Consider the following 21,489-nt stretch of genomic DNA (forward strand, 5'->3'; position numbering starts at 1 on the left):
GGGGAAGAATAACCTTTTCAACAAATGGTACTGGAACCATTGTAAATCTATATGCAAAAAAATGAACCTAAACACAGACCTTACACCTTTGACAAATATTAACCAATTGTAGTGTTAACACTAGGGGGGAAAAATCCTGAAAACACTAGGGATAAAAAAAAATCCAAAAACCTAACAGTGATAAATCATAGACTATCTACAAAAGAAAGAAAAACAGAATGATATCAGACTTCTCATCAGCAACACTTGATGCATAAAACAAATATGGAATACAGTCAGAATCAATGGGAAAGTTCTCTGGACAGAAAGAAAATGATACCAATAGAACTTGTATATATGGCATTGAGCTATGAGAAGTATTGCATTGTTTAGCTTTGAAGTCTACACTTGAACCCAGAGAGAAAACTAGAATTTAACCTAAGTCTGGGGATGGGTATACAGTAACATTTTAAGAAAGAGAAATGAAACCAGGGCATGCTCTGGGCAAAATGACTAGTGCATTCAGTCCTGGCTAAGCTTAATTAAGTAATGTGAGTTTGGATACCTATAATTTTCTCAGCTGGATATTTACTCTCTTTACACCAATTGTGGCAGAGCAGTTATCAAACATACTCATTGAATCTCTGTGCCATACTTTACTTTCTATAGAGCCTCTGGCAGCTGTCAGAGTTTACTTTACAGAAAGCCCCCCGGTCAGTGTGATAGTTCAGAGCATGACAGCTCCTTCGGTCGTAAGACATGATTTGAATAGAAAGCTTTTGCTCAAAAACAATGTAGTTTAGCCTAGTCAGTTAATCAAAAAGCATAATACTAGGAGAGGCAATTTCATCATGTGGAAAACTTTTGATGCATTATCTCATCTACTCGCCAAACGCAGTCTTCCAGTGAAAATCACCCCATATACTACCAGATGGAATTTTATGCAAGCACATGTAGAAGTGTGCCAGGATAGTAAAAGGAGAAATTTCAAAGCACAGCTGCCAGCTCTGCCTAACATAGGACTGGAAGAACCAAATTTATAAGCGGGTGCTTGCCAGACAGCAGACCTCTCAGTTAAGCCAATTATGTAAATGGGCCTTGAAGAATGATTTGTACCAGGAACAGTTTCAGATGAAAGCCCTGCTCTTGTAAAGCCTTATCCTGGGTCTAGACTGTTTTAATATTTTTGCTTTCTCTCCAGTTTTGATTTGATTTGATTTTCCTGACTTGTGGAGAAGCTTTCCCTCATCAAGCAACTGTGGGCATGCAGAGTAAGACCTTTGTTAAATGGATAACTTTCAGGAGGACACAGAATCAGCAGAAACAATGGAATTTTCATTACTGTGGTATATTTTTAAGGTTAAAAAGGTAAGAATTCTCAAGAATTGATTAAATAAATTTTAAAGCAAAGAATCATCATGAACAGTGTTTTGTTTTCTGGTTTACTTGAAGCCAAATCAAATCCCAGGATACGATGATCATGAAACATTCCATTGAGACTGTCAACAAATTCCCTGTTTTTGTGTCTAGAAGTTATCTTGGCACCCCTGTCATTGAAATAGACTGATCTTTATGATAGAAGAGAAATACAAATTCTAGAGAAGAGTTGGGACTAAAGAAGAAAAAAAAATGTGTGCTTAACTTCAGGAGCTCCATCTTCAGGAATGAAAGGGGAAGTCGAGCAGAAAGCTGTACAAATTTTCAGACTGTGCTTGGTGCATTGTTCTTCTCAAGTCTCTCAACGGTTCAGAGGAGGCTTCCCGTTTGCCCAGGCAGCTGCCCTTACCACAGTGTCAGTCAAATCAGCTCAGCTGTAGCTCCTGTCCAAAGTTTCATTTGGAGAAAGAGCTGCTTGCCTAAAAAAAATGAGGGAGCATCACTGCCTAGACTGAGAATGACTTTAGGAACCTTAGTTCGGGGGCCACATGGTTGCTCGATTTTGTAAAAAACGTTAGTTTCCAAATATGTGTAATTTTATGATTCCCTTTTCCCTTTTCCCAGGTGTTTAGCAATAAAATTCCACTGAACTACAGTTGTATTTAACAGCTCTTCTCCAGGAATACCAAAGCAAACATAAAAAATAGAATGGGTAGGTACAGCTATCAAACTACTAGAAACAATAACATAATTTATTAAGGTGCCCAATTATAAGTTAATATACAAAATCAGAAGATTTCTTACATGAAGAGTAAGAGGTTTTATATAAGCTATACAGAAATTTATGTAGGGAATTTAATGGAAGAAAATCTTCCATTCATATTGGCATCACAAAATAAAATATCCAGAAACAAACTTGACCAAAAATGTAAAGGGCCTTTTGGAAGAAAACTGTAAACTCCACTGTGGGGCCATTAAAGAAGTCTTGAATACATAGATTAAATCCCTTGGTTTGAGATAATAAAACTCTCAATATTTACCATGCTTTTGTCATTTAAATACAAATTGTGGACATTTTTACCAGGGCAACAGATGAGTTACAACCATCCTTTTATCAGTTGCACAGAATCTTATTGAATGGGTATATCCTACTTATGTCAGTTCTTAGTAGTGAATATTAGGTTGTTTCTAATTTTTCCATATTAGAAACAATGTTAAAAGAACTTGCTCTTATTTGTGTTTCTTATGTCCACACTAGTATTCAATACCTTTCTAGGAGTGGAAATTCCTGGCTCAAACAAACTGCCTTCCGAGAAGATTTACTAATATACATTCCTACTAATGCTGTTTTAGAATGCCTTTTTCTCCATATTCCTATGAACACTGAGTGTTCTCTTTTTAACACTTTTTTTGTCAATCTACTAGACTCCTTCTAAAATATATACTTTTCAAAACGCCTGCTTACCCTTCAATATATTGTCTTTTAAAAGATTATTTGTAGGTACTGTTTATGTGTTAGGTTGGTGGAAAATTAATTGTGATTTTGCAAAAACTGCAATTACTTTTGCACCAACCTAATATTATATATGTTGACCTTGTGTTACCCATATTGCAGATATTTCCTTCGAGTTTTCTTGTTATCTTTTTTTTTTTATTATACTTTAAGTTTTGGGGTACATGTGCAGAGTGTGCAGTTTTGTTACATATGTATACATGTGCCATGTTGCTGTGCTGCACCCATTAGCTTGTTGTTTACATTAGGTATATCTCCTAATGCTATCCCTCCCCCACCCCACAACCGGCCCTGGTGTGTGATGTTCCCCACCCTGTGTTCCAGTGTTCTCATTGTTCAATTCCCACCTATGAGTGAGAACATGCGGTGTTTGGTTTCTTGTCCTTGTGATAGTTTGCTGAGAATGATGGTTTCCAGCTTCATCCATGTCCCTACAAAGGACATGAACTCATCCTCTTTTATGACTGCATAGTATTCCATGGTGTATATGCACCACATTTGCTTAATCCAGTCTATCATTGTTGGACATTTGGGTCGGTTCCAAGTCTTTGCTATTGTGAATAGTGCCACAATAAACATATGTGTGCAGTGTCTTTATAGCAGCATGATTTATAATCCTTTGGGTATATACCCAGTAATGGGACGGCTGGGTCAAATGGTATTTCTAGTTCTAGATCCTTGAGGAATCGCCACACTGTCTTCCACAATGGTTGAACTGGTTTACAGTCCCACCAACAGTGTAAAAGTGTTCCTATTTCTCCACATCCTCTCCAGCGCCTGTTGTTTCCTGACTTTTTAATGATCGCCATTCTAACTGGTGTGAAATGGTATCTCATTGTGGTTTTGATTTGCATTTTTCTGATGGCCAGTGATGATGAGCTTTTTTCGTGTGTCTTTTGGCTGCATAAATGTCTTCTTTTGAGATGTGTCTATTCATATCCTTTGCCCACTTTTTGATGGGGTTGTTTTTTTCTTGTAAATTTGTTTGAGTTCTTTGTAGTTTCTGGATATTAGCCCTTTGTCAGATGAGTAGATTGCAAACATTTTCTCCCATTCTGTAGGTTGCCTGTTTGAGACGGAGTCTCGCTCTGGGGCCCAGGCTGGAGTGCAGTGGCGTGATCTTGGCTCACTGCAACCCCCGTCTCCTGGGTTCAAGTGATTCTCCTGCCTCAGCCTCCTGGGTAGCTGGGACTACAGGTGCGTGCCACCACGCCTGGCTAATTTTTTATATTTTTAGTAGAGACAGAGTTTCACTGTGTTAGTCAGGATGGTCTCAATCTCCTGACCTTGTGATCCACCCGCCTCAGCCTCCCAAAGTGCTGGGATTACAGGCATGAGCCACCACACCTGGCCTCTTGTTATCTTTGAACATTTTCTTTTCTTTTGTTACACAGATGTTCTTCATTTTTATGTAGTCACAGTTTTTTTTTTTCTTCTTCTTTAGGTTTCATGGCTTGTGTAAAATGTTTTACTTCTGGGTTTCATTTCTTAAAATAGCCTTCCACATCTGCCAGGTGCTGACAAATCAAATCCTCCATCTAACTATAGCCACCATGTGGAACCTGTGGCTATGTTTATGACCCCAGCAGCTTCTGCTCCAGGTAAGCAGATCTTGGCTATGAGTCTCTGGATGTACTTGTCTCTCTAGATTTCAGGGCAGTTATTTGCCCTGCTACCTCAGCCTCTGAAGGGTCCAATTAAAGTCATGGATTTTCAGTTTGTTCAGCTTTTCTTATTGTAAGATGGGAGATAGGACTTCCAATCTTTCTATATAGCAGAGGTGAAACTAGAAGCTTTTTACTGTAAATTATTTTTATTTAGGTGCTGAATGGTTTTATATAAATGCAAACAGGTCATGAGGGGTGGCATATCAGTAATTAATTTTGGATATGTAAAGTTTGAAAAAGCTTTTGGATAAACTAAGGAAAGATATCAAGTAAGTGATTAAAGTGATTTAATATACATATGTGTGTGTGTGTGTGTCTGTGTGTATATATCTACACGTGGGTGCATGTGTGTGTGACAAAGAGTCAGGGAAGGGGTTTGGGCTGGAGATAAAATTTTCTTTTCTTGTTTTTGATGTATTTTTTTTTTAACCTGGCAAGAATGAGAATTTGAAAAAATTTCTGAGTTCACATAAGTATGGTATTTATTATCTCTGGCAGTTTCCTAACATACTCAGCTAAAGTCCTTAGCACAGCCTGTACGAGTCTAAATGATTTGGTAGATACTATTACCCTGACCTCCACTTCTACCCTTATCCCCTTGTTCACTGAGTTTAAGTCACACCGACCTCTTTGCACTTTCATCAGTAAACAAGGTTTGCTCCTGCCCTTATAGCTTTTGCCCTTACTTTTTCCTCTGTCTGTAACAGTTTCCCTCTGCCTATAACAATTTTCGCATAACAATCTTTCTTTGCTTTCTTTAGGACTCAAAAATCATCTACTCAATGATACCTTACCGAAAATCGATACCTAAAATGCAACCACCTGTCTTGACACCTCATATTCCTCTTCTCCTTAGCATGTGTCACTATGTTGCATTCTCTGTCTGAAATATATTGCTTATCTCCTATTTCTTCCATGAGATTGTAAGCTCCATAGGGAAGGAAACTTTTCCTGTTTGCTTCACCATATACTCAGTTTTAGGTCTATATTATAAAGGTAAAAAGAAATAAGCAAAAGTAATTTTAATCATATACTGTATTTAACCAATTATAATGTCATTATTTCAACATGTAATCACTACATAATTATTAATGAGATAATTTACATTAATTTTTATGTCTTAAGTCTTCAAAGTCTGTGGTGCATTTACATTACCAGCACATCTTCATTTGGATAAGGCACATTTCAAGTGCTCAATAACACAAGTGGCTTGTATAGTAGAGGCTACTGTATTAGACAGGGCTATGTACCATGTTAGGATTGGGAAACTTTTCTTAGGAGAAGTGGGATATTACTGAAGGATTTTAATTGGAGTTTAGGAGTGACATGATTACTTTTGCACAAACACAAATCACTGTAGCAGTGGAGTGGAGAACGAATTGGAGGGAATGAAGAGTTTATTTTATTTAGAGAAATTAGGAGGTTAAGAGACAGATTTGCTGAAAGACAAACATAGGCACTTGAACTAGGGTGCTGGCAGTAGGGAAAGATAGAAAAGAGAAGTATCAGACATTTAGCCAGTAAATTCCAGGAGGCTTGACAATAATTGGATTCAAAATAGGCAAATCAACTTTATAAGTCAGCTAATAATTTGATCGTAATAATCATTTGTCCCTGAAAAGTCAGAGAACAGGTTTTATTGAAATATGATTTTGAAGGATGTCACCTTTATATCCAGATATGTGGAAATTGTGGAGTTTTGGGAATATGTTGGCTATGGAGAACTTTAGTTTCTAACGGCCAAATGTAAATGGCTGCAGTTGCCAGCACATGCAGAATAAGAAGACCCCAGCTCATGTTCCCCAACACAAACAATGGTTTGGGAGCTGTTCATGAACAAAACTGCCTTTGTGGGAGCTTTGGGATCCAGATAAGAGGTCACAAAACCCTGGCAAAGCTCAAGACTGAGGAGAGGTGCTCTGAGAAGGCAGGTACATGCCCCAGTGGCAGGCTCACTGAGCATGATTCCAGCTATAGACCCAAAGCAGCCCCGTCCCCCCATGGATGTGGCTCTAGCCCTGCTTGGCTGCAGTGCTGTAACTAGCCCTATCCAGCAAAAGACCTGGGAGGAGCCATACCAATCTATGCCTCTGGTAACAGGCCTACTGGCCACAGACCAGACTGTGGACCCTGAAATGGCCCTGTGACTTGGCTTCAACCCTGCTCTACCACCAGTCTGGAGTCGGTGCTGCATTCAAAGGGATCTTGTGAAACACACATTGTCATGCCCCAGGTTATAGATCCACCAACCTTGGTCCCTACTGTGGCTCTTGAAGAGTCCCTGTGACCCAGCTCCTGTCCTGCTCTCAGTCCTGCCCACCCAAAGACCAAGTAATGTCTGTCCATGCCCCTGGTAGCAGGCCTGCTGCCCTCAGTCCCTGCTGTGGACCCTAAGTCAGTCCTGGCTATAGACCCTGAAGCAGCCCTGAGACTCAGTTCCAGCCTCCTTCTGTCATGGTTTCAGAGTAATCTTGCCTGCTTGAAGAATTGGTGGCATACATGCCCCTCATGGTAGGCCCACTGACCTTGAGCCTGACTGTAAACCTTGCTGCAGTCCTGTGAGCTGGCTCCAGCACTGCTCTACCACAGTACTGGGGGAAGTCCTTCCTGCTTACAGACCTAAACAGGGCCCTGACAGGAGTCTGTTCTGTTAGGGACCTGGTGGAGCCACACGCTTAGCAGGTATTCTCTGGCTGCAGACCCACTGTCTGCAGACTCAATTGCACAAACAGAAGCAGCCCCATGACCAGGCTCTAGCCTTGTTCAACTGTGGTTCTGGAGGTGGTTCCATCAATCTGGGGATCTGGCAGGAATCATGCTTGCCCACACCCCTGGTAAAAGGACTGTCAACTGTGGAACCAACTACAGACCAGGCCACAGCCATGTGACCTAGCTCTAGCTCCACTTGACTCTGACCCAAGAAGCAGTTCTGTCAGTCTGAGAATGAGGCAGGAGAAGGTCTTTACCTGCTGAAAGCAGTCTATAAAAACCGGAAGAGGTGTTTGCTCCTCAAGTGAGCAGATACCAATATGAAGCTATATGAATCATGAAGAACCAGGCAAACATGACACTACTGAAGGAAATTAATAAAGCTCTAGTAACCAAGTACCAAAAAGTATAGATCTATGAATTTCTTGACAACAAATTGAAAATAATTGTCTTACGGAAGCACAGTGAGCTACAAGCTCAATAGACAGCTAAATCAATATCTCAGGAAAACAGTACATGAACAAAATGAGAGGTTTAACAAAGGTTTAGAAATCATACCTCTCATTTTGTTCATGTACAGGGCCCAGAGGCAGGCCATTTGAAATTATCCAGCCACAGGAGAAAAAAGACAAAAAATAAATAAATAAATAAATAAAAAAGAATGAGAAAGGCTACAGAATTGATGAGGCACCTTCAAGCTAGTCTGCATGTACATTATGTAAGTCTCCAAAGGAAAAGTGAAAGAGAAAGGAGCAAAAAGCTTATCTAAAGAAGAAATGACTGAAAACTCCCCAAATTTGGGGAAGAAAATAAACATCCCCATTTAAGAAATTATGAACTTCATATAGGTTGAAAATAAAAAGGCCTATGCTGAAACACATCACATTATAATTAAATTGTCATGAGTCAAAAATAGAGAATTTTGAGAGCAGCAGGAGCAAAATGACATGGCAGAAACCATGCTTGCCCATACTCCTGGTAACAGGACTGCAGACTGTGGAACCAACTGCAGACCAGGCCATAGCCATGTGACCCACTTCTAGCCCCACTTGACTATGATCCAAGAGGCAGTCCCATCAGTCTGAGAATGAGGCAAGAGAAGGTCTTTACCTGCTGAAAGCAGTCCATAAAAATAAGAAGAGGTTTTATACACATAAATAGAAACTTCTATAGGACTATCAGCAGATTTCTCAGCAAAAACCTCGCAGGCCAGAAGAAAGTGGGATAGATAACATATTGAAAATACTGAAAAAAAAAAAACCCTGCTAATCAAGAATACTATACTCAGCAAAACTATCCTTTCAAAATGAAGGAGAAAGTCGTTTACAGACAAAGAAAAACTGAGGGAGTTCATCACCATCAGAACTACCTTACAAGAAATGCTCAGGGGGTTCTTCAAATTGAGATAAAAACATACTAAAGAGCAATGTGAAAGCATAAATGTGACTAGTAAAGGTTAATATATATACAAATACAGAACAATGCAACAATGTAATGGTGGAACATAAATTACTTTTAACATAAACATAAAAGTTACAAGACAAAAATACTAGGAATAACTGTGGCCACAAAAATTTGTTAATGGATACACGCTATATAAAGAGTCAAACTGACTTTAAGAACACCAAAAGTGTGGAGTAAAAATGTAAAGCCTTTTTTTTTTTTGTTTTTTGAGACTGAGTCTCGCTCTGTCGCCCAGGCTGGAGTGCAGTGGCACGAACTTGGCTCACTGCAAGCTCCGCCTTCCGGGTTCACGCCATTCTCCTGCCTCAACCTCCCTAGCTGGGACTACAGGCGCCTGCCACCATGCCCAGCTAATTTTTTATATTTTTTAGTAGAGACGGGATTTCACTGTGTTAGCCAGGATGGTCTTGATCTCCTGACCTCGTGATCCACCCGCCTCGGCCTCCCAAAAGTGCTGGAATTACAGGCGTGAGCCACCGCGCCCTGCCAAAAATGTAAAGCCTTTGTATGCAATTCAAGTTAAATTACCAACTTAAGATAAAAAGTCATAATTACAAGATACTTTATACAAGTCTCAAGGTAGCCATAAAAACCCTGATATGTATCTATATATATATCTGATATATATATACCTGACATATATCTATCCATATCTGATATATATATATACCTGATATATATCTATCTCTATATAGATATATATCAGGGTTTTTGTGGCTACCATGAGACTTGTATAAAGTATCTTGTAATTATTACTTTTTATCTTAAGTTGGTAATTTAACTTGTATTGCATACAAAGGCTTTACATATATGTAAATATATATGATATATATAGATATCTATATGATATATATATAATACAGAGACAAGAATCAAAGAAATTACTACAGATAGTCATCAACTAACAACAAAAGACAATGAGAGAGGAAGACAGGAACAAAACAATAGCAAAGGTGACAGAAAACAACAAAATGTCCATAGTAAGTCCTCATCTGTCAATAATTATCTTAAAGGTGAATGAATTAAATTCCCCAATCAAAAGACATAAAGTGTCCAAATGGATAAAGAAAAAAGAGCTAGTAATATGCTTTCCATAAGAGACTCACTTCAGCTTAAAGGACAGACACAGGCTGAAAGTTAGGGAACAGAAAAGATAATCCATACAAATGATAATCAAAAGAAAGCAGAAGTGGTTACACTTATATCAGAAAAAATAGACTTTAACTCAAAAACTGTGACAAATAATGTAATCATGTAATGATAAAAGAGCCAATTCAACAGGAAAACATAAATATTGTAAATATGCATGCACTTAATATTAGAGCACCTAAATACATAAAGCAAATATTGGCAGATCTGAAGGCAGAAATTGACATCAATACAATAATAGTAGAAGACTTCAGTATCCCTCTCTCAGTAAATGGATAGAACACCAGACAGAATTAATAAAGAAATTGCTGACTTGAGTACTACTATAGACCAAATAGACCTGAGAAACATACAGAACTTTCTACTCGACAGCATACATATACACATTCTTCTCAAGCACACAAGGAACATTCTCCATGAGAGATTGCATATTAGATTACGAAGTAAGTCTTAACAAATTTAAGAAGATTGAAATCATACCAGGTATTTTTCTGACTACAATGGAATGAAACTACAAATTAATAACAGTAAGAAAATGAAAAATTCACAAATATATGGAAATTAAATAATACACATTGAGTCAAAGAGGAAAACAAAAATAAATTTTTTAAAAATTCAAGAAAAATGAAAACACAATATACCAAAACTTACGAGATGTAGTAAAGGCAGTACCAAGAAGGAAGTTTATAAACATAAAAGTTTATAAGAAATATTTTAAATAAACAATTGAATAAAGAAGGAATAGAAAGTCTGAACAGACCAGTAACAAATAAAGAGATTGAATTAGTAATCAAAAACCCTCCATAAAATAAAAGCCCAGGACCAGGTGGCTTCATGAGTGAATTCTACCAAACATTCAAAGAAGAATTAATGCTAATCCATTCTAAGCCCTTTCAAATAATAGAAAAAGGAGAAATGGTTCTAAATTCACTCATGAGGTCAGCATTATCCTGATACCAAAGCCAGACAAAGACACCACAAGAAAACTACAAGTCAATATCCCTCATGAATACAGACACCTAAATCTTCAATAAAATACTAGCAAACTGAAAACAACAGCACATTAAAAGGATCATGCATCATGATCAGGTGGGATTTATTCCTAAGATTAAAGGATAGTTCAATATATACAAACCAATTGATGTGGTATACCACTTTAACAAAATAAAGGACAAAAATCTTATGATCATCTCAGTCTATGTAGAAAAAACTTTTGACAAAATTTAACATTCATTCACTATAAAAATCTCTCAATAAAATAGATATAGAAGGGACTTGTTTCACCACAATAAAGACCAAATATGAAGAAAACCACAGCTAACATTATACTCAATGTTCAAAATTGAAAGCTTTTCCTCTAAGATCAGAAATAAGACAAGGATGCCCATTCTCTCCACTTCTATTTATCATAGTACTGGAAGTTCTAGCTAGGGTAATTTGACAAGGAAAAGAAATAAAAGTAATACAAATTCTAAAGGAAGTAGTTAAATTGCCTCTGTTTGAAGATGACATGATCTGACATATAGAAAACCATAAAGACTCCACCAAAAAACTGTCAGAACTGATAAACAAATTTAGTAAAGTTGCAGGATGCACAACAGACATACGAAAATCAGTTATGTTTCTATACACAAATAACAAACTATCCAAAAAGGTAATCTAGAAAACAATTCCATTTATCATAGCATAAAAAATACTTAGAAATAAAATTAACCAAGGAAGTGAAAGATCCGTATCCTAAATCTATATAATATTGATGGAAGTAATTGAAGAAGCCACAAATAAATGACAAGATATTCCATGTTCATGGATCAGAAAAATTAATACTGTCAAAATGTCCATACCACCTAAAATGATTTATAGATTCAGTGCAATCCCTATCAAAATTCCAATGCCATTCTTTAACAGAAATAGAAAAAATAGTGCTTAAATTCATATAGGACCACAAAAGACACTGAAGAGCTAAAGCAATCTTGAGAAAGAAGAACAAAGCTGGAGGCATTACACTTTCTGATTTCAAGTAATATTACAAAGATTACAGTAATTAAAGCAGTATGATAGTGCCATAAAACAGACACATAGACCGATGGAAAGCATAGAGGGCCCAGAAATAAACCCACACATGTATAGTCAATTAATCTTCAACAAAGGTGCCAAGAATACACAGTGATGAATGGATATTCTCTCCAATAAATAATGTTAGAGTAACTGAATATCCACATGCAAAGGAATGAAATTGGGCCCTTATCTTACACCATGCACAAAAATCTACTCAAAATGGATTATAGACATAAGACCTGAAACTATAAAACTACCAGAAGAAAACATAGAGGAAAAGTTCCTTGACATTGGCCTTGGTAATGATTTTTTTGCCAAAAGTACAGGCAACACATGGACTACATCAAACAGAAAAGCTTCTGTATGGTAAAAGAAACAACCAACAAAATGAAAAGACAACCTATAGAATGGGCAAAAATATTTGCAAATCATATATCCTATAATGGATTATTATCTAAAATATATAAGGGACCTCAATAGCAAAAACACAAATAACCTAATTAAAACATTGGCAAAAAAACTGAATAGATATTTTCCCACGGAAGACATATAAATGGCCAACAGGTATATAAAAAGATACACAACATCACTAATCATCAGAGAAATACAAATAAACACCACAGTGAGATATAACCTCACAGTTGCGATGATTATTATCAACAAGTTGAAAGGTAACCAGTGTTGGCAAGGCTGTGGAGAAAAGGGAACCTTTGTACATAGTTGGAGGTACAGCCATTGTGGAAAATGGTATGGATGTACTTCGAAAATTAAAAATAAAACTACCATACAATCCATCAATCCCACTGCTGGGTATATATCCAAAGAAAATAAAATTATTGTCTCAAAGAGATATCTGCACTCCCACATTCATGCAGCATTTATTCAAGATATGGAAACCAATGTAAGTGTCCATTGACGAATGAATGTGTAAAGGAAATGCGACACACACAGGAATATTATTCAGCCTTACCGAAGAAGAAAATCCTGCCATTTGTGATAACATAAATGAACCCAGGAGACATTATGCTATGGGAAATAGGGCAGGAACAGAAAGATATACACATGTGATCTCACTTATATGTAAAACATAGATATGGAGAGTAGAAGACTGAAGTGTAAGAGAAATGGGGAGATATTAGTCAAAGGGGATAAAATTTCAGTTGTAAGATTAATGAGTTCTGGAGATCTAAAGTACAGCATGGTTAATAATTATGTATCACATACTTAAAATTTGTCTAGAGAGTAGATCTTAAGTGTTCTTGCCATGCACACTCATACACACAAAATGGTTACTATGTGAGGTAATGGGTATGTTAATTAGATTGATTATGATAATCATTTCACAATGTATACATATATCAAAACATCACAATGTATACCTTAAATATATACAATATTTATTTGTAAATCGTACTTCAACAATTCTGGAAAAAATAAAATAAAACAAATCTAAATGGCCACATGATGGTGCCAAAACCTTGGTTAGTTAATATGTCTTTTCTGTGGTGCTTGCACATTCCCTTTTCTACAGAAATGTTTCTACCTTGTCTTAGTTATTTTACTTAAAGAAGGAATCCATTAAGCATAAATGAATTTGTGTGTATGTTTGCACAGTAACCGTCTATTTCTAACAATGTTCTCAAGTCAACTGGTAGCCCTTACTTCACTCTCATTATTTTATACTTTTACTTGTAAAATTGGAGTTTTGTAAACCCAGTGTAGCACATTCTCGGAATGGTGCAGAAGGGGGATACAATTCTATATTAATTTATCTAGGAATGAGACCAGTAGGACTTCAATATAATAGCATTCTCTTTTTGGGAGGCATGGAGAAATTTTTCTATAGCACTTTTGGAAAATATACCAAGCTTCAATAAGAGATATTTATAAAGCAGGTGAACCAGAAACCCAGATATGACATTTAACATGACTAGGTAGAGGTAGTTCTGTACCCTATATATTCTTAATTAATCCTATGTATCCCAGGATCCTTAACTAATCCTGAAGGTATGGATTAATGAAAATCCAAACCACATGGTCAGATTTGCTCATCTTTTTCCCCAAATTATCTTGCCAGTTATTGAATATACACCATGGAGTGGAGAAATTAGTAAATATTAGAGATGTAATTTTTAGCACCTCTTGGAGACTAAAGTAAGGATCATTTACTCACTTAACAAACATTCTCTGAGTGTTTACTATAGGATAAGGACTATGAATTTAAGATTGGCAAATTACTTTTAATGCCATAAACCACCACCTTCTAGAACTGTATATGCCATAAGTACTCAAAGTGACAAGGATCACCAAACATAAAAACTTAAGTGCTATCAGGGTCTAGAATCATAAGTCTCACCCAGTCTTAAGAAGCCTCTACCATGTGTTGGTTCTGCAAGGTGCCAGAAAACAGCAAAATCTGGAAACATGTGTGCCATTACATTGTTATTAAGTGCCACGAAATATCAAGATATGACTAGTGCCACTGACATCTAGAACAAGCTCTTCTAGTTTCTACACCAGATGTCAGCAAACTATATCTTGCAGGCATAATATCTTCTTTTTAAAATGAAGGTTTGGCCAGGCATGGTGGATCATGCTTGTAATCCCAGCACTTTGGAAGCCTGAGGGGGGAGGGTCACTTGAGGCCAGAAGTTTGACACTAGCCTGGATGGACAACATGGGGACACCCCATCTCTACAAAAATTAAAAAATTAGCCAGGCATTGTGGTGCATGCCAGTAGTCCCGGCAACTCAGGAGGCTGAGGCAGGAGAATCACTTAAGACTGGGAGGTTGAGGCTGCAAGCCATGATTGTGCCATTGCACTTCATAAGCCTGGGTGGCAAAGTGAGACTTCACCTAGAAAAAAAAAAGTTTTATTGGAACACAACTAGGACCTTTTCATTTACACATTGTCTATAGCAGAGTTAAGTAATTGCAACAGAGATCTTTTGCCTGCAAAGCCTGAAATCTTTCCTATCTAGTTCTTTCAAAAAAAGTTTGCTGACGCATGCTGTAGATTCTCAAATGCCACCCATCTATAAACACATGTCATTAATTCTTAGAACCAGATTTGCTTCACATGGTTTAAATCAAAACTATTACCGTGCAACCAACACCCAGAACACAACTGCTTCAATAAGCAGACAAGCAAAAAACCATCTTGGGAGCAGTAATTAAGCACTAGCAAAAGCTCCTAAGAAAGTTTGTAGACTATATCTTTGTGTTTCATTCAGAATAAGATGATAGAATATAGATTATAGGTTTCTCACATTAAAATTTCCATGTTAATTCTCAATTAAATTCTCAAGTTAATTGTTACTGATCATAATTTTGACTTTTCTTAGGAATACTGTTTTTGAACGAGAAGAAACAAAGAGAAGGAAGCAATATTTTTTACATATATGAATTCTTCTTGGATATTAGTTCTCAGTTTCAGGAGTGCTGATTTCATTAACCTTGAAATATTGGAGTTTGTATAAAAGGTTATGAATATAAATGAACTCAGTGTTAAAACCTGTCAACATCTACTTTAAATAGCAATGTAAACGCTGTTAGAAATAAAAGGCTGTTGTGGCAAGCTTTGTGACTAGGTTGATGCGAGTGCTAGAAGGCACAAAGATTATGCCATATAATGCTATTCTGTTACTTGCTTAATTTTAAAAATGTGAAGGGAAAAGTTTTATGTCTGGCTTTGTGTAGCAGGTTAGAGCTGGACCACTGGGGTTCTCAGATACAGAAGGAACAGATTGGCTAGTATCTAAGACTTAGAAGTCAGTCTGAAAACAACATGTTCTTGAGAGTAAGCAAGAAATCAAAATAATTCATATGTTAAATGTTCCACAAGATCCTTGGCTACCATCAAAGATAAACAACAAAAGACATGAACTGGAATGCAAATGCTATTCAACCGATTGTGTGACACTGGGCAAGATACTTAGCTAATCTAAATCCTGGTTGTTCATGAATAAACTGAAGCTCATCATCATCATCATTACCTTCATTATCACCACTATCATCATCATTATCATCATCATGATATAACCTTCACTAGTATTTGGAAGTTGTTTATTATAGGTCACTCTTAACATAGATCATCTCTTTTAATCCTAACATAAAACGTGTATTATTGTCCTTATTTGACAGATGAGGAAATCAAAGCTTAAGGTAGAAGTAACATTCCGAAGGTAACACAGGAGTCAATGACAGAGTTGGGCTGCTCCATGACCCAGTCTTTTAAACCCGTGCTAATGAAAACCCTTTTCTGGTATATCCATATATTACTGGTGGGTTTTTATAAACAAAATATTTTATTTTCTCCCGTGTATTTTTTCTGCATATTCCAAATTTTCTCCAATGATAGCATACATTATTTTCTCTTTTTTCAATTTTTATTGAATGTAAAATAATGTAAAAATTAATATAAATAAAATTAATAAAAAATAAATTAATAAAAATTAATAATGTAAAATTATTTACATTATTTTCTCTTTTTTCAATTTTTATTTACTTGACATATAATAATTGTACATATATATGGGGTAGATAGTGAGTTCCAATACATACCAGGTATAGCAATAAAATCAGGGTAACTAGCATAATCACTTCAAACATCAAACTTTTTTTTTAATGTTGAGAACATTCAAAATCCTTTCTTTTAGCTATTTGAAAATATGCAATAATTTATTGTTAACTCTAGTCAACCTATAGTGCTATAGAATAGTAGATCTTTCTCCTTGTATCAAGCTCATTACTGGTGGTTGGGCTTTCATGTAATTTTTTTGAAAGAAGTTTCTAAAGCATATCAAGAATCTAAAAGTGTTACTGTCCTTTTATCAGGTAATCTCACTTCTGTGAATATTGTTAGGAAATACTCATGTAAAAGTAAAGTAAAAAAGGACATTCATTGCAGTATTACTTATCATAGTAAACAACTGGAAACTTCTTAAATGTCAAACAAATGAGAAAAGATTAAGTAACTAATGATATATTACATAGTATCTTAAATATTCACCATGAGGCCTATTTAGTAATAAAGTATAATGCATGGATCAATTATATGAAAAACTGGAATATATAATTATATTCACATTATGATGCCAATTCTGTAGAATTTTGCATGCATATGAAAAAGGCATGTGGGAATATAAAGAAAATATCAAATATTGTTTCTTGAGGTGGTGATATTTCCAGTGAACTTCTCTTCTATTATTGTTATTGTAATCTGTACAAGTAATGAACAAATTTGAAATACAACATATATACCTGCTCTATGTACCTCACAGGATAATTGTGAAGATCAGCCAAAAAGATGAGTAAATGATATAAAGTTGACAAACTGTAAGACAATTGAAATACCATAAAAAACACCAGGCTGGTCTGGCTAGAAGAAGAAATCTTGTATTCAGACTGAACAAAACCCTAGGATCCCAGGACAAGCAGGTTTGGCTCCTCCTCTCATCCACCCTCATGATCTGGGCCAGAGATTGGCAAACTATGGCCCATGGGCAAAATCCTGTCCATACTCAGTTTTCGTATGATCTATGAGCTAGAAATACTTTTTTGGTTTTTAAGTGGTTCAAAGAAAAAAAAATCAGAGAATGTTATTTCATGACCCATGAAAATGATATGAAATTCAATTTTCAGTGTACATAAATGAAGTTTTTTTTTGGAACAGAGTAGCACCCATTTACTTACATATTATCCATGGATGCTTCATGCAATGGCAGCAAAGTTGAGTGGTTGCTATGAGACCATATTGCCCACAAAGCTTAAAATGCTTGCTATCCTGGCCCTTTACTAAAACAATTTTCTGACCCTTAACCTAGGCCAACTTCAGTTCTTCACATCTTGTCTTGGCCTTATGAGAACTTTATTCTAGAGAATTTTTTTCCTAGTTGCACTTACATGGTTAGAAATACTGCCTTTTCCTAGTATTTAGCCTTTAAAAAATGTTTTCAAAACATTAGGGGTTGGAGCCATTGAACGGCTCCAACACCAACCAGGTTTACATTGCAATGTTTGCTAACACACAAATACATGTTCTGGTAGGTGCTCAGTGGGAGATACAGGACCTTCTTGGGCATCAAGAGATTTAATCTTTGATCTGTTCAAAGTTTGACCCGTCTGGGCCTCTGTTTCCTCATTTATAATAATGAAGAAAACTGGATGATTTCTGAGGCCCCATTCTACATTTCTACAATGGCTTGTGTTATTTTAAAGGTTGGTGGTTCTTCATGGTTATTATACGGGCGCTTTTGCTTCTTTGATGATCTCCCTGTCTCTGGGACAATTAACCAATCATGTTTAAGGTAAGAGATAAAAACTTAAATGCTGCAGGGACTAGACAGGTGAAATAAACGAGGGAACCCACCTGAGTTAATAGAGTCTGTGGTAAGCATTGTGGCATGCTGCAGAGTACAGCAGGTCCTGGAATAACATTGTTTTTCTTCGGTACCATTTCATTATAATGCTGATGAGAAAAAAAAAATTGATCCTAGGCTGGGGCCATTGTCTTCATTTGCACATTCTCCTCATGTCTGTATGGATTTTCTTCAGATACCCTGGTTTCCTCCCACATCCCAAAGATGTTAGGTTCATTGGCATGTCTGAATTGTCCCAGTTTGAGTGAGTGTGGATGTGTGTGGGAGTGTGTCCTGTGATGGAATGGCATCCTGTCTAAGGTGGGTTTGTTCCCGGACCAAACCAAGGGTCAGGCTGCTATTTCATGAAGCCCAATAATGAGACACAGATTAACTGGGGAGGAAGAGAGTTTTTATTTATGTAACTGGTTACAGGGAGAAGGCCTGGAAATTGTTGCCAGACCAATGCAAAATTACAAAGTTTTCCAGAGCTTATATACCTTCCAAGCTATATGTCTACGTGTAAGTGTGCATTCGTCTAAAGACATAAATGATAAACTTCTTTTAATCTATAACTAGGGTCTGAGTCCTGAAGACCTTCTTCTGAAGCCAAAGTAAATTTTCTTAATCTAAATGGGTCCAGGTGTGGCGGTGATGACCCTTATCTGGTCTCCCACCAAATCACAGAGGTTTGGGGAGTTCCTTTAGATCCAATAAACTTGTTTATGGAGGCTTGGGGTTTGTTCAGACCCCCAGTAAAACTTGTTTAATCCTAAATTGGTCATGTTAATTCCTTCATTATTTTGTCATGCTTTAAGGCCCAGGAAAGGCCTAGACAAAACTTTTGGTGGGCTTTTGTTACATTCCAGCCTTTGTGTAAGGGCACTGGCTCAATCAGCTTTTAATGTTTAACCTCCCTACTCAGTCAGTGCTGGCACAGTTGTAACGGAGGCCTGCGTTAGTGAGACCTGGCCTGCCGCAGGTTCCCACTTTGTGACCCAGCTGCTAGGATACGCTATGGTCACCCATGACCCTGAACTGGAATAATTGGGTAAATAGTTATCTAATTTGTTTTTATTGCTTTTTCTCATTTGAATGTATACCTCACATTTATTTCGATGTTTAATATTAGAAGTATTTTGGCCTTTATTTAGATGTCTGATGATGTTTTTGTGACCAGAAATATGCCATAGACACTTAACTCTTGTTTATGTCAATTAGCCTATTATAAAATTGGTTTTCTCATGTAACCACTGAACCAGTTTTAACTGGCCCTACTCTATTGATAACAGGATATTAAATTATTTTACAGGCACAGAGTGAAGAAATTACGAGTCATTACAGCTGAAGTATGCACAGAAAAGATTTCAACCTCAAATAAAATCTGGAACTGAAGTTTCACTCCCCTCATGGAACAAATGTATCAAGACTTGGTCAGAACTGAAGGCCAGAACACTATCAAAAGTGAAGGGGTACAAGCTCAGGAATGTTAGGTGTTAAGATCCCTTACCATACTTTACCATATATGGTCTTGTTTAAAGTTCTTCCAATCAAGACCTACCCACCAGCACTTCTGCATACCAGCCTGCTCTCTCTAACCCAGAAAACTTGCCCCAGACTCCAGAATGGGGAGATGGAATTGAGCTTTGTCTCCTGCCTCCTCGCCAGCCAACCCCACAATAAAATCTTTTTTTTTTCTTAAAAACTGGTGTCATAGTATTTGCGTCTATGTTAACCAGGAAGCGAGCCCATTGCTCAGTAACAGTTACACATCATGTCATTTAAAGCTTCAGTTTTCAAGAACTTATCGGTGATATTAAGTGATACTTACTGCACTTGGCCCATCTAAAGGGAGCAGCTATAACTCAGCTCCAGCTGACTATTAATTTATGTTGCTAGATCTTTCACATTTTCAGAAGATGGATTTTATGTGAAATCTAATATATAAATGCAGGCAACTAATTCAAATTTTAAAAAATACTATGTAGCCCATCTTCCCCAATTCCAGAATGCAGAATGGGCCTCTGAGTTACCATTTTAAGAACTCTTCCTCTATGTGTACGGTAATTTTTACGTAACTTTCCAATGGGGATGGACAACAAAGTTTCAAGGAACCCTTGGCCATCTGAAAATCCTATCTTCAGAGTATGACACTAAGCTGAGGTGGCAGAATATGTGTTTCCAAATGAACCTGGGTCTTGTGTTCACTTAGAACTTGCAAGATTTAAAAAAGCTTTTGGTATTATGACTCTGATTTTTAGGAATAGTATTTCTAAAACTTTATAAACAAGTACTACCCCCCACATTCACTTAGAAGCTGATCTTTTCTGTTTGGCTTCATGTTGTTAGCTAGAACAGATCATTTAGCTCAACTAGAATGGGAGTAAAGAACCTGGTCTTGCCATGTAAATTACTTCTGAACACACTATCCTTTCCTTTCTTCTTTTTTCTGGGTTAGGGGGATGTGATATATTTGTTTATTCTATGGATATTTATCAAGTGCCTACTAAGCGTAGGAATTGCTCCAGGTGCTGGGGACATAACAGTAAACTAAATAAAATCTTGCTCTCATAAAACTTACATTCTAGAAGGGAAGATAGACAATTAATAAATACATAATGTTAGACAGTGATAAGTGCTAGGAAGGAAAATAAAACCAATGAAATGTAAGGAGATAGAGAGTTATGGGGAGTATTATTTTAGATGGTATAGTCATGGAGGGCATCCTTGAGGAGGTGACATTTCCACAGAGATCCAAATAAGGTGAGTAAGCCATTAGAATATTTCTAGGCAAAGAGAACACCACATACAAACACTCCTGGGCAAATTTCTTGGTGTGCTTGAGGAATGTCAAGGGGGCCAGTGTAGATGGAGCTGCTGTCAGCCAGGGGAAGGGTAATAGGAAATAAGAGTAATAGGAAATAAGATCCAAAGGGTAGCCAACTACCAGATCCTGTAGGGTTTTATAAACATAGTGAAGACTTTTATTTTAAGAATGTAGGAAAGCCATTAGAGGGGTGACATCATCTGATCACCTCTTAAGAAGCTCACTGTGGCTGCTGTAGGCACAGGGGTTTCCAGCAGAGGTACCTGTTAGGAGGCCATTGCAGTGATCCAGATAGATGAATGATGCACTAGGCTGGTAGCAGTGGATATTCTGAGAAGCAGTTGGATTTGGATAATATTTTCAGTGGTAGAGGTGAGAGATGACAG

General features: G+C 36.9%; 1 long non-coding RNA gene across 1 annotated transcript; it reads left to right on the forward strand.

The window, feature by feature from the left end:
• Positions 1-1,160: 1,160 nt before the first annotated feature.
• LOC107970464 (uncharacterized) lies at positions 1,161-19,678 on the forward strand. The gene is made up of 6 exons (XR_001713051.3): positions 1,161-1,347; positions 1,981-2,068; positions 4,314-4,470; positions 17,200-17,356; positions 17,966-18,136; positions 19,589-19,678. It is a non-coding gene; the product is annotated as an uncharacterized LOC107970464 (long non-coding RNA).
• The last annotated feature ends 1,811 nt before the right edge of the window (positions 19,679-21,489 follow it).

Source organism: Pan troglodytes, chromosome 2 (assembly GCF_028858775.2).
Source record: "Pan troglodytes isolate AG18354 chromosome 2, NHGRI_mPanTro3-v2.0_pri, whole genome shotgun sequence".
In the NCBI taxonomy this organism is placed as follows: Eukaryota; Metazoa; Chordata; class Mammalia; order Primates; family Hominidae; genus Pan; species Pan troglodytes.